Source organism: Ctenopharyngodon idella, chromosome 7, assembly GCF_019924925.1.
Source record: "Ctenopharyngodon idella isolate HZGC_01 chromosome 7, HZGC01, whole genome shotgun sequence".
NCBI classification, from domain to species: domain Eukaryota; kingdom Metazoa; phylum Chordata; class Actinopteri; order Cypriniformes; family Xenocyprididae; genus Ctenopharyngodon; species Ctenopharyngodon idella.
Genome location: NC_067226.1, coordinates 539,696 through 557,536, shown reverse-complemented (window position 1 = coordinate 557,536; position 17,841 = coordinate 539,696). Strand labels below are relative to the sequence as shown.

Here is a 17,841-nt window from a genome sequence, read left to right as displayed (position 1 = left end):
TTAAAGAGGTTTAATCAAATTAATGAAGGACAGAGGGTACATTACAACACCAGGACTTTATAGAAAGGTATTACTTTGACAATTGTATACAAAGAAATATAACCCTTATATAAAGAAGCATTTAAATTAGTTCAACGAACATTTACTCGGTACACTCTCACTAGGACAAATGGCGCTACACAAGTGAAACTTTAACACTGCACTACACTGCACTCTAGTGGTTATTCCCAGCCCTACACAGCACACTAGAAATCGTGATCCAGCAATCAATTTAGAAAGCGAAAAGATCAGCGCCGCCCCGTCCCGTACACAGAGTAGGGTAATCATGTTCATAAAACCGTAAAACTCACAACTACAACGTACACAATCACACATACACACAACACATGAAAAAGTGTAAAATGTAAAACACTTCCCCATTTCCAGGAAACAAAACCCCACCCCGAGGTCTAGGGAAAGGAATCATCCGTGCTGGATGGTCAGTGTCTTCAAAGACAGCACGCGCTCTTTTTCACTTCGTTCCAGTTCCGCAAGAGAGGCAATTAATCACAACGTCACTGGTCATTAATTAGTCCTTTGTGGCAGCACAATTTTCTTTAGAAATCACAATGTCTGTAATAGCTGTTGATCAATCCTCTTGGCGTAATAAAGACTGCACTATATGTGTGTGCGTTTGTATGTGATATAAAGCGGGAGAATGAGAGTATGCGTTCCATAGACAATAAAACATGAAAAAAGTTTATCATCTTGTTTGTTATATTTATTTGCTTGATCAATTTCTTTATGGGGTTTGGTTCTTTTGCGGTTTTAGGCTCTAAGGACCTTTGAGATAACTGAAATCGTTTGGCGAAGTGATATAGAACTGTAATGCGGTCAGAGTCATGTATTTTTGCAAACTTTGTGCACACATGTAACACATGCAGTGCTATCTGTGCATTTATGAGGCACATGCAAATTCACATGCATGTTTCCAATAGCATGTGGCTACCTGGAAAACACACAATCACACAATCTTTTACACACCCCTGCTTTTGTTAAGATGATATTTTGTCTTGTTTTTTGTCTTGTTTTTCTACTGTAACAAACATACACCCTCTTTGATGTAGTTTACAAGTTTCTAATTATGTTTAAAAACATACAATAAAACAGTTCATTTTCTGTTCAATTTAAAAGTGTGTGCAGTGTTAATAATAACTATCTTTTTCCATGTGCAATATATAGTCACTAACATTTTCTTAATATGTTTTCTTCTCAGACCTGGGCATGTTGACCAGTTTCATCAGACCTCTTTCCAGATCTATCCAAAGTTGGTGTAATGTAATCTTTTCTGAAGGTTAAAGGATTAGTTCACTTTCAAATAAAATTTTCCTGATAATTTACTCACCTCCATGTCATCCAAGATGTCCATGTCCTTCTTTCTTCAGTTGAAAAGAAATTAAGGTTTTTGATGAAAACATTCCAGGATTATTCTCCTTATAGTGGACTTCAATGGCCTCCAAACGGTTGAAGGTCAAAATTACAGTTTCAGTGCAGCTTCAAAGGGCTTTAAACTACAAACCCGATTCCAAAAAAGTTGGGACACTGTACAAATTGTGAATAAAAAAGGAATGTAATGATGTGGAAGTTTCAAATTTCAATATTTTATTCAGAATACAACATAGATGACATATCAAATGTTTAAACTGAGAAAATGTATCATTTTAAGGGAAAAATAAGTTGATTTTAAATTTCATGGCATCAACACATCTCAAAAAAGTTGGGACAAGGCCATGTTTACCACTGTGTGACATCCCCTCTTTTTATAACAGTCTGCAAACGTCTGGGGACTGAGGAGACAAGTTGCTCAAGCTTAGGAATAGGAATGTTGTCCCATTCTTGTCTAATACAGGCTTCTAGTTGCTCAACTGTCTTAGGTCTTCTTTGTCGCATCTTCCTCTTTATGATGCGCCAAATGTTTTCTATGGGTGAAAGATCTGGACTACAGCCAATGGTGCATTTCCCTAATTTATGCTGAATTTAACTAACATATTTTTAAACTCCGTTACATACACTCCCCTTAAATTCTGCTAAATTGGGCTTGAACCAGCATATGCAACAAACAGAATATACAGTAAAGTTTGCAGAAAAGAAATAAAACAGATGTGAGTACAAGAGCTTTACAATACAGTATGTCAGAAAATCATTCTCTTCCTACGAAGTGCGTAAGATTGGAGTGGTACCAGATCCCATACTTAACACAGACTATAGGAGGTGCAGTCTACACACTCCAAGAGGTTACAATTATATCTCTGCTCTTCAAAATTTTTCAGTGCAACAATGCAAGAAACTCTTTTCAGAAAAACTCACTTCAAAGTCAAACTCTTAACATTTCAATTGACTTATAGATATGAATCATCATTCAGACTCAGACATATTAAACAAAAATGTCCTTATCAACTCAACAACAAAGTTAGTTCCTTGAAAAATAACTTGTGCATCACTGTTTGAATCACTTCTCACAATTTGTTGATTATCAATTTCACAAATAAGTCTGTTAGGGGGCCTAACTGATCTCCCTAATCGTGTAGTGATGTGACTTGTTAGTGTGCTTGTGGGCTGTTTGCAAATGACAGGGACAGGTCTGTTATCAGGTTCAGGCACACAACTGGAGGACTCTTTTGGCTTAGCTACAGGTAAACTCTCTGTGCTCTCAACAGGTTCAGGAATGTGCTCAGGTTCTGGACTTAGCTGATCATTATCAGAACACTCTGAAGGAGTCATCTCATCAGGGATGTCTGAAGCTCCACCACAAGTGGCATCCTGCATAATATCACTATCATGTGTTCCATCCATCTGCAGTAACCATTCAGTTGTCTTTGAAACAGGATCAGAATCGCTACGGGTAGCATCGGTGGAAGCTGATCGAACCGACTGCTCCTCATCATCATCCCAGGATAAGAAATGAACTGGAAGTAACAGGTTTCTGTGCACCACTCTTTCTTTGCCAGTCTGGACTTCCGTAATCCTGTACACATTAATCTCTGGTCTCACTGATTGTACTTCATACAGAACAGAGTCCCACTTGTCCGCAACTTTCCTCATGCCTTTCTCTCCATGGTTAGCCAGCAAAACTCTATCTCTCACTGGTAAGTGTGAACCTCTGACCTTCCTTAAAGAATGGCATGGCAGTTCTGCTTTTTGAGACTGTTTGCGGGCAATTTCTGCAGCTGTGCTCAGGTCTCTTCTCAGCGCAGAGACAAACTCATGATGGCTGACCACCCTATCATCACAAAGGACATGCTGAAACATGATGTCGATTGGCAGCCTCAGGATACGCCCAAACATAAGATAAAATGAAGCGAACCCGGTCGTTTCATGAACAGTGCAGTTATAACTGAAGGTTATGTGGCCACTTCGCCTTGGATTTAACTGAGAGAGCTCTTATCATATTTCCCAGAGTCCTGTTGAAACGTTCTGCTAAACCGTTACCTATAGGGTGGTATGGTGTGGTGTTTAATTTTTGAACACCAGCCATTTCAAGCAGGTTCTTAATGATTTTGCTCTCAAAATTCGCACCCTGGCCCGAATGTAAAGGGGAAAATGGGATTGCAACAGATGGATCTTCAACAGGGAGCTGGAGTGACGTTGGACTGGCTACGGGTAAAAGACTAACTCCACCATCGCAGTGAGCACCCAGGGCAGCAGAAACTTCAGCAGCATCAAAGGATCTGGGACATGAGTCATTCACATTATCCTGCAGCTCATTCTCAGTTTCTCCTTCACTGGCAGCCTGCACATTCTGACAGTTGTTAGTGACACGCAAGGCATCTTGCACAGTTCCAGTAACAACACCATTGACTTCATCCAAGAGAGAAATGTATGGTTCTTTTAACAGATGATGGCTGACACAAGACTTAACAAAGGGCTCTCTGCTCAAAGCATCTGCAACAACGTTCTTCATGCCTGGCACATACTTCAGGTCAAAGTCATATGTAGCGAGCTTCGCCACCCATCACTGTTCACACGCGTCCAATCTGGCTTTGGTTAGAATATAGGTCAAGGGGTTATTATCAGACCATGCTGTGAAATGTCTCCCTTTTAGCCAGTGGCTGAACTTGTCACAAATGGCCCACTTTAAAGCCAGAAATTCGAGTCTATGTGCTGGGTAATTCATTTGAGACTTTGAGAGTGTTTTGCTTGCAAAAGCAACTGGACGTGCAATTTTCTCATCAGGGGGCACCTTAGATAACACAGCTCCTATGCCATCAAATGAAGCATCAACAGAGAGAATGAAGGAATGGCTGAAATCTGGGTGAGCGAGATTTACACTGTCCAGAAGTTCTTGCTTTAAGATTTCGAAAGCGGTTTGGCACTCACTAGTCCAATCATCAGGCGAAAGCTTCACAACACTGAGTGGCTTCCTCATATGACCTGCATTGTATAGATAAACTCTGATGTTATCAATTCTGTTTCTGTACGTTACTGGAGAATTTCTATCCCTCTAAGGCTGCGTGTGAGACGGAGCAACTCACACTCTGCAGCCGTGCCTTGTTGACACACAGCTTCAACTAACGATGGCAGGGGAAAACAGACTGTTTTGAAAGAGTAATTACGTTGTAGCCTACTAGAATTGATGCCGATCATGTTGATCATAAGTGCAACAAGTCATTTGCATGTGAAAGTAGAAACGTGCAATTCAGACTAAAATTCTGGCTAAAACGTGCATATTAACTGTCCTCATTAATTGTGTCTGTGGGTCTGGCACATAGCCTCCACGACGTCATCGCTCATGGTCAGGGCACTCGATGCAGTTATGAGCAGCAGGCTGTGTAAAATGGGTGAACTCTTATTTTTGTTATCACTTAGATTATGGCTATTTGACTTACAGTATAGACAGTTCTGCATGCTTCAGAATAGTTTTGAGAAGGTGCTTAAAAAGTTGAGCTATGTATTATTATTACTATGAATTAACTAAGTTATTACTATAACTAAGTTAATTTGACAGTCTAGATTTTTGATTACCTGTTTTGTGTATTTAATATTTAACGTATAAATTATTTTTAGTGCACTGATTGGAGAGGCTTGTGTTGTTCAATAAATGTTTAATTTAAGCAATTTTCCGTATAACTTCGGCATCATATATCGGCCATCGGCTACCCTGATTTCTAAATATCGGCATCGGCAAGAGAAAAACCCATATCGATCGACCTCTATTCAGCAGCTTCACTTAACGTGCATGCCATGGAGCCACTGTCAACCACAGCTTTCAGTTGAAGGTCGCCCCATACTGTCGCCGGTGTGTTAAACAGACTATCAATTCTCTGTACTCTGTGCATGTTCTGAAAGATGACAGTTTTCCCTGCAGGCTCAACAGAATTAGAAAGACTATAAACTGAGGTAGGATCATTCATACAACACTGGTTGGGAGGAATATTCTCATGGTCTACACTGTCCTCCCTTGAGTGTAGATCTTGTAGTTTCCCAGTCATTGAGAAGACAGAGATTTCACTCTCTCAGGACAAACAAAGCGTGAGTGGTCAGGAGAGTGACACTGGAAGCACAACTTTTTGTCACGATAATGCGTTAGGCCAGAATGATCAGGGCTCGAACAGACAGTGCATGGCAGGTCATTGAGTCCTTTTATTCGAGGTAGACTTACATTGGGCTTTAAGCGTCGACTTAGCTCTTTGCTGGTGGACTCCTTTAACAGGACTTTTTCCAACAGGCTCATGACTCACTCTAATGCAGAAGTTTCCAAAGACTTAGACTGCTGGACATCAGAAGTAGACAGAAGTGTTGCTGTCGACAGTTCCACTTCAGTTCTGTTCACAGGAATTTTTGTGGCTGCTGCATGTCTCACTACAGATACAAGACTGGTCTCTGAGTGATATTTATTCAAAATATATTGAACTTCTCGCACAGACCATGCATCAATTGTTTTAGATCGAAAAGTGATGGCAAGCTCTTTACAAGGGCAGTGTCTGATGAACATGCGGGTTACCTCTGTACCTGGACAATCCAACACTTTGTGACACTGTCACATAAGACACGTGTTTTAACCGCTCAATATACATAACATGATGGTTTTATGTATATTTGAGTTTTATTTGGGTTACATGTTGTCTTAGCCATTTTATTCCTCTTACTTATTTTAAAGTGTATATGTCTTTAAATGTGTATGACTGATCACATGACAGGAACCAGGAAGTAAGCCAGCATAAAGGAGGCAGCATGGCAAACAATCAATCTCTCATTACAAATATACTAGCTGGACTGTGGAGTTACATTTTATGGACTTACCTTTCCAGCAAATCACATCACTCTTCATTAGATTATCACTTCTGTGGACTTTGTATATACACCGGTGGACACTTTCACATTGGGACTTACATCACGCTAGGATTCTTATGGACTGTTTTAGGGTATGGTGCAAATGGACTCCACGCTTTTAAACAGCCTAAGTTATTCTAGTTTTATTGTGTTGTGTTAAGTTCCATGTGAATATTGTAAATACACCTTATTTATTCATTTCTGTTGTCTGTCTCATCTTTTTAAACACTCCAAAAGCTCACACAGTTTAATCTGACCCCATTTTAATACATGTAAACTCGACCGATAGGGCCGATCGTTACAACTTTACCCTGTTCTCTCAAGCGCTCTGCAGCGACGTCAACTGCACGGTTTAACCTGAGCTAGTACTCGTAGGCATCCTTATCTGGTCTGGGTAAGGTGGTATAGAAGTCAGCCAGCGGGAGCGGAGAGCAGGGAGCAGCTTCAGAGTGTTTCCTGAGAATACTAAAGATAGCTTCAGGGTTATGCATTGACATTGACATGTCAATGTCACCGTTTCTTATGCCAAACTTCACCACATCTCTTGCTTTGCCTCTTAGATGGATCAAAATTTCCTCCGCTTGTTGCTCTTTGTTCAAATTATTACATTTTATGTAATCTCTCATGACATCAATCCATTCACTTAAGTCAACAGTATCAGAAACTTCACCTCTGAAGCTAGGAGGTTCTTTCACGTTTCTGGAAATAGACAACTGGCTTTGTAGCAAGTCCAGCATTTGTGAAGCTGTACCATCTGCCGTCACATTTTTGGAGGAATCAACCACTGAATGTGCATCAACTGAATGTGTAGGGCTGAGTCTGGTGACTATACTGTCAGCAATTTGCTGACCGACTTGGCTGATTATGTCTGTCATTGCAATGATTACATCTGGGGGCTGTGTGTTAGGAAATGGGGTAGACGAAAACACACCTTGTTGCTTTACTGAAGCATCTGATTCATGACTAGTGGACAGGCCCTCACAAACTAATGGATCTGAATTGGAAGCATGACTGTCTATGAGCATCACTCTGAACATCGGGCTCACTGAACTGTAATGACTTTGGTACTTTCAATAAATCTCCACAGACTGGAGTATTATAGTCATCAAAACCACTCATAATGCATTTCCTAAAGTTTCTCTTGTCTTTTTTTTTTCCCAAAAGAAAAATGACCACAGTTTCTGTACAAGATTGTGTCCACCTGACTCCAGTGAAAACTTTAAGATGAACCCTCAGCCGCTTCAGATATCATCTTGATTGAAGAAACAACGAGTCACGGCACCAATGTGACTGTGTGTGTGTTGGATGGAATAATTCAGGCTGAGACCAGGGGGGTGGTCAGCATGTGTGCTAATAGCTAACACTCAGCTGGGGCTAACACAGAACATGACAAAACCAAATAAAATACCTGGGACAAACAGCACCAAATGACTGATTAGAATGCAGTGCATCGATGTTGCATGAGAAGTCTTAAATGAAATAAACAGAAGTTCGGAGTTCACAAGCAGGCCAATAAACACTCTTCATCTTATCAAGTCAAGTCACCTTTATTTCTATAGTGCTTTTTACAATGCAGATTGTGTCAAAGCAGCTTTACAGTGATAACTATATAATTTTGGCTGCACAGCAGCTCTTAAAGAAAATGGTGTCATTATCCATCTTAAGTAAATTCAGTATTGATTCATTCTGTTGTAAGAATCAATAGTTATTAATTTAGTTAATTTATCAGCACTGGAGTAAACACTGAATGACAGCTCAGTTCAGTTCACATACAATAGTGTCAATGCAGGCAGATCAAAACACTGTTGAATATCAAATGTCAAGTGTCCCCAACTAAGCAAGCCAAAGGCGACAGCGGCAAGGAACCCAAACTCCAACAGGTGACGTCAGGTGGCAAACAGGTGTTAAAATGGAGAAAAAAACCTTGGGAGAAACCAGGCTCAGGTCGGGGGGCCAGTTCTCCTCTGGACAACAACAGCCAATGGCGTGTTTCCCCAATTTATGCTGAATTTAACTAACATATTTTTAAACTCCGTTACATATATATATATATATATATATATATATATATATATATATATTATTGAACACCAAGAACAAAAGATAATAGAGCCTACATCTACAATGGCATTGATAAATACAGATAAATCAGTATTAAGCAAGGCACTATCAGTTAAATAAATATTAATAAAAGAAAATTACTTATATTTAAAAAAAAAAAAAAAAAAAAAACTTAAAGGGGACCTATTATGCAAAATTCACTTTTGCATGGTGTTTGGACATAAATGTGTGCTGGCAGTGTGTGTACACAACCACTCTATAGTGATAAAAATCCACCCATTCCTTTTTTTTTTTTTAAATCCCCATAAATCATAAGCAGTGTCTCCTAACGACCTGTTTTTTTAGCCATGGTGCTAATGTGGTCACATTAGCCACAGGCCCCGCCCACGACCGCTGACTGACAGTCCTGCATTACCATAGTTTCCGCCCTCAGCGAGTCCCAGCTGTAGCGACAACAATGTCTGGTAAGTATTTGAAATGTTTTGTTGTTGGATGTAAGAGTGAACTCAACAGTCTTCATTTACCTACATCTGAGCCGCTGAACACAGTGGATTAGTTTTATTTTTGAAGGGAATGCACCACAGATCTAATATACACATACAATTTGTGTAATGTTCACAGACATAACTGACTGTGTTTATGTGAACTGCGTGTGTTTTTGACAGAACCTTGTGTGTATTTGACAGTTTAAACAAAACAAAAAATGTGAAAGAGAAGTTACTCATGAGACTTGACGTCTGACAGCCAGTCTGTGTGTGCGCGCTTCAGATAAGTGCGCTCAGAAAACGATCCATTATTAGTTTAAACTGAAAAGAAGAGCTATGTTATCCATGTGAGTGATCGCGATATAGATGATAATCAAAACCAACCAAGCAAATGTCTTGTTAATATTTGGCAGAGAATTGGATTGAGGCAGGAACTGTTATCGTAGAGAGGGGGCGGGGCACAGCAACTTATTTGCATTTAAAGGCACATGCACGAGAACATCCCCAATATTATCCGTCTGCAATACCGGAGGCTGCACTTTCAGGACCGCAGTTCTAGGACCGCATTCCCAGGACCCTCTTTTTTTGTGACAGCGCCACCTACCGAATCGGAGAACCGCAGTGCCAGGACCGCGTTTCCAGGACCCTAGTTTAGGAGGACCGAAAAAAGTGCCACCAAGGCAGTATTTCCACCCAATTCTAACTACTTAAGAGTTTAACTAACTACTTAAGAGGTTTTTAAAGGTTTATAACACCCAAATACTACTTTCATTCTTGCAATTAAACCTGGTTGCTACGAGCTGAATGTTGAGTAATTATTGTGACTAACTAGTATAATATAACTCATCAAGTAAAATAAGGAATCATGATAGCTTTTCAGTCACTACATGAACCACATTTCCAAGTACAGAGGGGAAACACAAGGATGACTCTGGGGATAGATTTAAGATTGTGTATATTTTATAAAATAATATATAAGTGAATGAAATAAGGAACAACTCTCATGTTCAACTCTCTAATTTTAAATGTCATATTTAAAAGATCTTAATCACCACAGAGCACACACATTATATACAATACAAAAATAATTATATCAATCTTCATACCAATTAATGTTCATATTACTGTTATTGCATACTGTTCAAAGATTTGGAAAAAAAATATTTTGATGCTGTGGGAACAAAAGTTCTTGAAACTTTCATGTCAATAAAGCACATCTGAACTGAGAAAAAAAAAATAATAGAGGGAGATGCAAGAAATCTGAATAGAAATAACATGTTATTGACATGACTTTTCCTGACCTTTAAATATTTAAAGCACAGATTGTGAAGTATGCAGCAGCACTACCTACCAATGGATGCTCTCCCCTCTTTTCTCTTTTCTTCCACTTCACTAAAATAGTAAATGGAGAACATAACCACTGCTGGGTTAACAGAAATACTGTTAATGCTTAAAAAATGATACATTGGACACTGTGTAAAAAAAATTACATTTTCTACTCTTACATGTGATGATAATCCGGACCAGAGAAGAAGGCCTTCTCAACATCCCACAGAGAAATTCTGCAGCCCAGCCAGGCCATATATGATGGTCTATCAAAAGAAAATTGTTCATTGAAATATACACAGATCTAGAAATTGAGGTCAAATTGAATTAATCATAACATTGCATCTCCCAAAAGAATGTTTGCAAATGTTACCTTCATAGAGAACTGCATTTGAAATGGCTTTATAAATGGGATTTCACTTTGCTCAACTTTGTTTGTGTGAAACAAAGCAGAACTGCAGAACGGGCAGAGGAACTCCTTGCATCATGTGGTGCATCTCTTTAGTCCAGGAAAGAATCTTCCTTCTTGGATTGTTATGTGTTTCTTGAAAAAGAGAGAGTCCAATTGGTCAAATAAAACATTTTAAGTTCATTTCATATAAATAAATAGACATAAATTAGGCCTAAGCCTAGTACTTGACCAATTTATTTATTATTCTTTTGTCATATATTGCCTGCACTGAAATCACTTATAGAGTACACAGTACATGACACAATCTAACACGTGGTATTATTATTATGATGGCCTCTCTGTTATGTCTGACTATTAAAATTGTCAAATGCCTCAATCAACATTACAAAAACAATGTCAAAATGAAGAGACATGCTCATAACATGTATTGTAGGGTAAACATGCCCAGGTAAAAAAATACTATAGTAAAGTACTTGAATTAATTTGTTGTGGTAATTCTATAGTTGCTGTGGTAATATAACAACTATAGTAATATAATCAAATTATTTTACCCAATACTGTACTAAGTTTTCTACAACTATAGGGTATATACAATATACATTACAGTTTACTGTAGTAAAAAATAAAGTATACTACAGTATTTATTACAGTTTATCAGTTCACTGTATACTACAGTATGCTGAAGGATTCATTAACAAAGTGTTGTAAATACTATTATTTATACAGTATAAGTTACTACAATTTACTATAGTATGGTTCAAAAACACTATAGTATTTACTATAGTATTTTTTGACCTGGGCAGGCTGACAGTGAGCATGCACGTGACAGTTAAAACATTAAGATTATTTTAACTTAAAATGGAAAAACATTGAGTAGGCTAACTAACAAGATTTTACAACGAAGTGCTGCAGTTTATTGTACTGCCTAGGATTATTAATCATACCATAGTCACTTGCCAGTCGTGCTACAGTTTTGTTAAACGAATATGCTAACAATTAGTTTTACAGCATTAGAAGCTAATATATGATGGCTATAAAGTGCATTCAAGACTATTTAGCAACTCACGATCACTTCACTTTGCAATTAAATGCATCACAATTGTTTTTAATGTTAAACAAATAAAAATTGATTTACATTTGATACTCATACTCTGAATGTCGTCCATCTCTTCCGAAAAGCATGCGGTCACTGGTCCTGTAATTCGGTAGGTGGCGTTATCACTAAAATATAGGGTCCTAGAAATGCGGTCCTTGAACTGCGGTCCTGAAAATGCAGCCTCCGGTTGTGCAGGCAGATGCTACTCAAACAGCCTGTTCTTGACTGTAGTCAGAAATGGGTAGTTACAACATGGATTTATAAATGATCTGTGAGGTATTTTAAGCTGAAACTTCACAGACACATTCTGGGGACTCCTGAGACTTAAATTACATCTTGTAAAAATGGGCATAATAGGTCCCCCTAAAAGACCACGGTCTCGTATTATTCCAGCAAATTTCTTATTCATTTTCATATATTCCAACGATGGAAAGTAATTACAAATAAAGTCTCATTTGAACACAGAAAAATAAGGTTTTGTCTTCACATATTTATGAATGAAAAATTTGCCCAGAATCAACATAATAAAACATAATAAAAAATTATTTTTTTTAATCATCCAACAGCATTCCAAACATAATGTTTCCTAGCAAAAGTGGGCAGTGAATGAATCTTTGTTTCCAACTAATAAGACATATTTTTCCAGAAAGTATTTGAAAAGACACAAGGAAAAAAAAAAAAAAAGATGATCAATTGTCTCTATATAAACTTGACAGAAAATACAGACATTTTCTTCAAAATTAAACCGTTGTCTTAAAACTTCACTTGACGGGTATATACCATTGAATATTTTAAAATGAGTTTCCTTAGCTTTAGGAGCCACTGGAAAGCTAATATACTGTATTCGGAATTTAACAAATGGTTTGTCATAAGCTTGCAAAACACTTTTATGATCAAGAAGCGTCGGATATAATATAGAATTGAAACAAGAGCGAAAAAGTTTATTGGGAAGCATTGCCCTGAGGTCATTACCATTGAAGGGAAGGGATGGGAGTTCACAAGATCCATCTGGCATGTTGACAAAAATGTTCACATTGTAAATTATATATAGTGCAAAAATCATTAAAAGTTAACAGTCTTCTATCTTCATCCATTAAATGAAGACAGGGCTTAAAGTTTTCCAGCACCGTGCCAGATCTCCGGCGTGTGGCGTTTGGCTGTAGAAAAAAAAAAGAGAGTCCTACATTTAAAAAAAAATAAAAATTGTTGATATAACGTTCGAGTTCATGAGTTCGCCTACCAATGGAATGAGAGGAACACAGCTTTCACTCTCAACCAAACTAACATTACTAGCCAATCAGGAGTAGAATAGGGCGGGTCTTGGAAAATGTGTGGTTGAGAACCATCTGCAACCGAGTCTTACTAACTCAGGGGGAGATCAGTGTGAAAAGCACAATAAACCTCACAAGAATCAAAAATGGGCTACTTTCCCATAGACTGGAGTGAGACCATAGACGTGTCTCCAGGTGTCACGATGTTTCTTGGCGCTCTGTGGCATGACTCATCGCTGTAGCACTTCAGTTCATGCAGAGCGTACGTGAACTGATCATCTCATCCGCTTTACTAGTTACATCATGAAATAAACATGAATGAACATCCTCAGGTATGTTGAAAGATACAGTACAACTTACCTACATTTTATCATGCCACATGTAATCGATCAATCAGCGTTTTAACCGCTGAAAGGCATCAATAAAACAGCTTGTAAAAATGTCACATTTACCATCACATTTACCTCAGAAAAGCTGTTCAATGTCCAAAAATGCATTAGTCAGCTACACAAATTAACTTAGAGAGGAGCATTTTGCACTATAGGCTATTGCATATTCATTGTATTTGTACTTACAGTGCCCTCCACAATTATTGGCACCCTTAGTAAATATGAGCAAAGGCGGCTGTGAAAATAAATTTGCATTGTTAATCCTTTTGATCTTTCATTCAAAAAATTCTAACCTATCATTGAAGTAAAATAATTGAAAATGGGGGGGAAAGCTCATTATGAAATAAATGTTTTTCTCTAGTTCACTTTGGCCACAATTATTGGCACCCAATTATTGCAATGTCCTTTTCTCAAGATAACAGCTCTGAGTCTTCTTCTAAAATGTCTGATGAGTTTGGAGAACACCTGACAAGAGATCAGAGACCATTCCTTCATACAGAATCTCTCCAGATCCTTCAGATTCCCAGCTCCATGTTGATGGTGCTTCTCTTCAGTTCACTCCACTCATTTTCTTTAGGGTTCAAGCTTCATTTTGTGCTCAGTGACACATTTTTGTGTTGGTTTTGATGTTTGTTTTGGATCATTGTCCCGATGGAAGATCCAATCACGGCCCATTATAAGATTTCTAGCAGAAGCAGTCAGGTATTGATTTTTACCTGTTAGTATTTGATAGAATCCATGATGCCATGTATCTGAACAAGATGTCCAGGACCTCCAGCAGAAAAATAGGCCCACAACATTAAAGATCCAGCAGTATATTTAACCGTGGGCATGGGGTACTTTTTATCCATGTGTGCACTAAACTCATCTGGTGGGTTTGCTGCCAAAGAGCTCTTTTTTTTTTGTTTCATCTGACCATAGAACCAGGTCCCTTTTGAAGTTCCAGTCTTGTCTGACAACTGAATATGCTGGAGATTGTTTCTGGATGAGAGCAGAGGATTTTTCTTGAAACACTCCCGAACAACTTGTGGGGATATAGGTGCTGTTTGATAATTTTTTCTAGGCTTTCTGAGACTCAAGACTCAACTAATCTCTGCAATTCTCCAGCTGTAATCCTTGGAGAGACTTTGTCCACTCAAATTTCCTCCTCACCGCGCATTAGGACGATATAGACACACGTCCTCTTCCAGGCAGATTTGTAACATTTTTAGTTGATTGGAACTTCTTAATTATTGCCCTGATGGTGGAAATGGGGATTTTCAATGCATTAGCTTTTTTCTTATAGCCATTTTCTATTTTGTGAAGCTCAACAATCTTTTGCTGCACATCAGAACTATATTCTTTAGTTTTTCTCATTGTGATGAATGATTAAGGGGATTTGGCCTTTGTGTTTACACATATTTGTACTCCTGTGGAACAGGAAGTCATGGCTGGACAATTTCATGCTCCTAGTCTCCCTGGTGTGCTAAAAAAAAAATGTAAATATGAATGGGAATATACTTCAGAGATATTTTACTCATAAGAATTTCTAGGGGTGCCAATAATTGTGGCCAACATGTATTGGAGAAAAATATTTATTTCATAATGTGCGTTTCCCCCCCACTTTCAATTGTTTTACTTTGATGAAAGGTTAGAATTTTGTGAATTTTTTGAATGAAAGAGCAAAAGGATAAACAATGCAGATTTATTTTCACAGCCGCTTTTGCTCATATTTACTAAGGGTGCCAACATTTGTGGAGGGCACTGTAACATGTGCTTCAATATTGAATGTTTAAATCCATTTTATGACAGCCACCATTTAAATGTTTAGGCCTATATAAAAAACGAGTAGAAACATAATTATGTTATTAAAAATTATTATAACGTTATTATAAAAACTTCCTTATGTGTAATTTATATGCAAGTAGCTTACAAATCAATTATTTTTAACCTTTAAAGGAAATTTGCCATGTACTGTACCTGGTAGGTCCAAAATGAATCAATATTGAATTCAAGGTATAATCAAATTGAAATCAAATCACAAGCTTCTGAAAAAATCAAATCCAATTGTGAAATTTGTGTCAATGCCCAGCCCTAGTGTCAATAATTTTCCATTATTTCTTTTGAAAAATTTCAAAAATTTCATGTTTTACATTGTAGGTCATCTTGTACACTGTCAAGGACAAAGCTAACCAGCAAACCTTGATATCAAAAGCATCCTAAATTTTACATGTGTTTGAACCATATTGTAGTGAGTAACCTTTCTTGGTATTGCTGTTTTAAGTAGCCCACCATAATCTGTAGTCTGAGCCTGTCAAGGTCTAATGGCAATGGCAGATACGTTACTAGTTAGTTTCAAGGAAAATCACTTTCAAATAATGTTCTTTTTTTTGTGTGTGTACCAAATACCCTGCGTATGTGTTGATTGGCAGTCTGGAAACAGTGAAACCACATCAGTAGGAAACTACTTCCACCCAGTTTTCAAATACAAAACCAGAAACTAGTTTCATTTGTTATAATATTTTTAAGCCATTTGACCTTCAACATACCATTTATACAATAGAAGTCAAAGGCCTGGTTTCACAGACAGTAGCTTTTATGAACATACTCTAGAAAAAAAAAAAAAAAAAAACATTACTGGTGTGCATCTTGAGACAAAACAATGGCTCTGACATATTTCAAGATATGTCAGTGCAAGTTGCTTTCAGTTAAAAAAGCCTTGTCTGTAAAACCGGGGGAAAGGCTTGTAAACCACCATTTTCATAATCTTGTATAAGTTGTGCTCTCTTTAGGTAGTGCACACATTTTCTCCATATAAAATTGAAATTAATTTGATTAATGGTCTTAATAGCTCTATCAGAAATAGAGAGACAAGATGCAGGATAGATACACCTAGAAAGACTTTCCATTTTAGTTAAATAAATGCTTCCAAAAAAATAGACAAATCCCTTTGCATCCATGCATCAAGCCTGCCTTTGCATTCATTCCATCTATTCCAGACATCTCAATTACTTAAGGAATCTGGTCAAGATCTTTTAAAAATGTTGTATCATCAGCCAATTGACTAAGCACAATTTCCTGTCCAAACACATTTAATCTTTCAATATTTGAGTTTTTAATTAGGAGAGCCAACATCTCTGTAGCCAGAATAAATAATGAAGGTGATATGGGGCAGCCTTGTTTAACTCCTCTCTTGACATCAAATCTGGGTGAAGTACCTGTTGGTAGGGCAACTGAGCTATTGGTATTTGTGTAGAATAACCGAATAACATTAAAGATTTTCACCAAACCCATACATTTTTAAACATTTAAAAATAAAAGAATGTTCTAGCATATCAAAGGCTTTAAAGAAATCGTCTCAGGTTACGTATATAACCATGGTTCCCTGAGAAACAGGGAACGAGACTCTGCGTTTGCTAACGCTATGGGAAACGTCACACGTGACCCGGTGTCTGAAAGCCAAGTATCAAAACTCCAATCCTATTGGCCAGCGACAGCCTATGACGTCATATGGCACGACCCGGAAGTATATAAGGAGCGCCTGAAGAAACAGTCAGTATCTTATCGTCTTGAGGGACTGTTCAGCAGGCAGCCCGGCAGCATGGCATGGAAACGCAGAGTCTCGTTCCCTGTTTCTCAGGGAACCATGGTTACATACGTAACCTGAGACGTTCCCTTTCGAAACTCGCTCTGCATTTGCTAACGCTATGGGGAATGATATACCCACACCGCCATGCTTAAGGAGAGTGCATGCCAAAAAATATGTCTGAGACAAATGTCAAGCAGTTTCAAAGGAAACGCCAGCAACTCACCCTCGGGTCACACAAGGCTGTCAGTGACAGCATTCCCTACGGCCAACAGCCCAAGCTGAGCCTCAGAGAGGCCTTCCGCAGAAAGCCTACCAAGGCTGCTCAAGGCTTCTGGGACCAACATTCCGAGGAAAGAGGTCCCTTAAAGGGAATGTGGCCAGGGAACCGAAGGGAACCCCAGCCAGTCACTAGAAAGGCCACCAGGGAGGCCGACCTAATCTGACATGGGACAAACTCAGTCTTGGCCAACCCTGTCTGTAAACAGAATCTCCACAAATGCATTCTTCATAGAAGACAGCAAGTAAGAGCGACTGCAAAAAATGGCAGTAAACAACTCAAACCCACGCGTAGAGATGGGCATCCTGGAGAGCAGAACTCGGCTGAATGCTATGAACCCTCTTATTGAGGGGAGTATACTCTGCTCAATCCTAGGATCTACTCAGCGCCTGATATTCGCACTGAGGAGGCTGTGCGCTGGGGGACCCTGATACAGGGGAGCACAAACCAGCCTGGGGGCTGATCTCAACGGGAGACTTCATAGAAGTCTTCAACCAATGATCAGCTTAGGGAGCTAAGCACAATTACACAAACAACCCAAAGGGGAGTATGAAGCTCACCTAACAGATAGACCATACTGTAGGCACATAATCATGGAGGACGGAAAGGGGCCTGCAACATGACTAAAGTTCTGCATAAAGAACTAC

The 17,841-nt window shown here is 38.5% G+C and overlaps 1 protein-coding gene across 1 annotated transcript in view; it reads left to right on the top strand.

The window, feature by feature from the left end:
* LOC127516283 (uncharacterized) overlaps positions 1-17,841 on the top strand; it is a 344,148-nt gene that overhangs the window by 19,576 nt on the left and 306,731 nt on the right. The gene's annotated exons all lie outside the window — the stretch shown is intronic.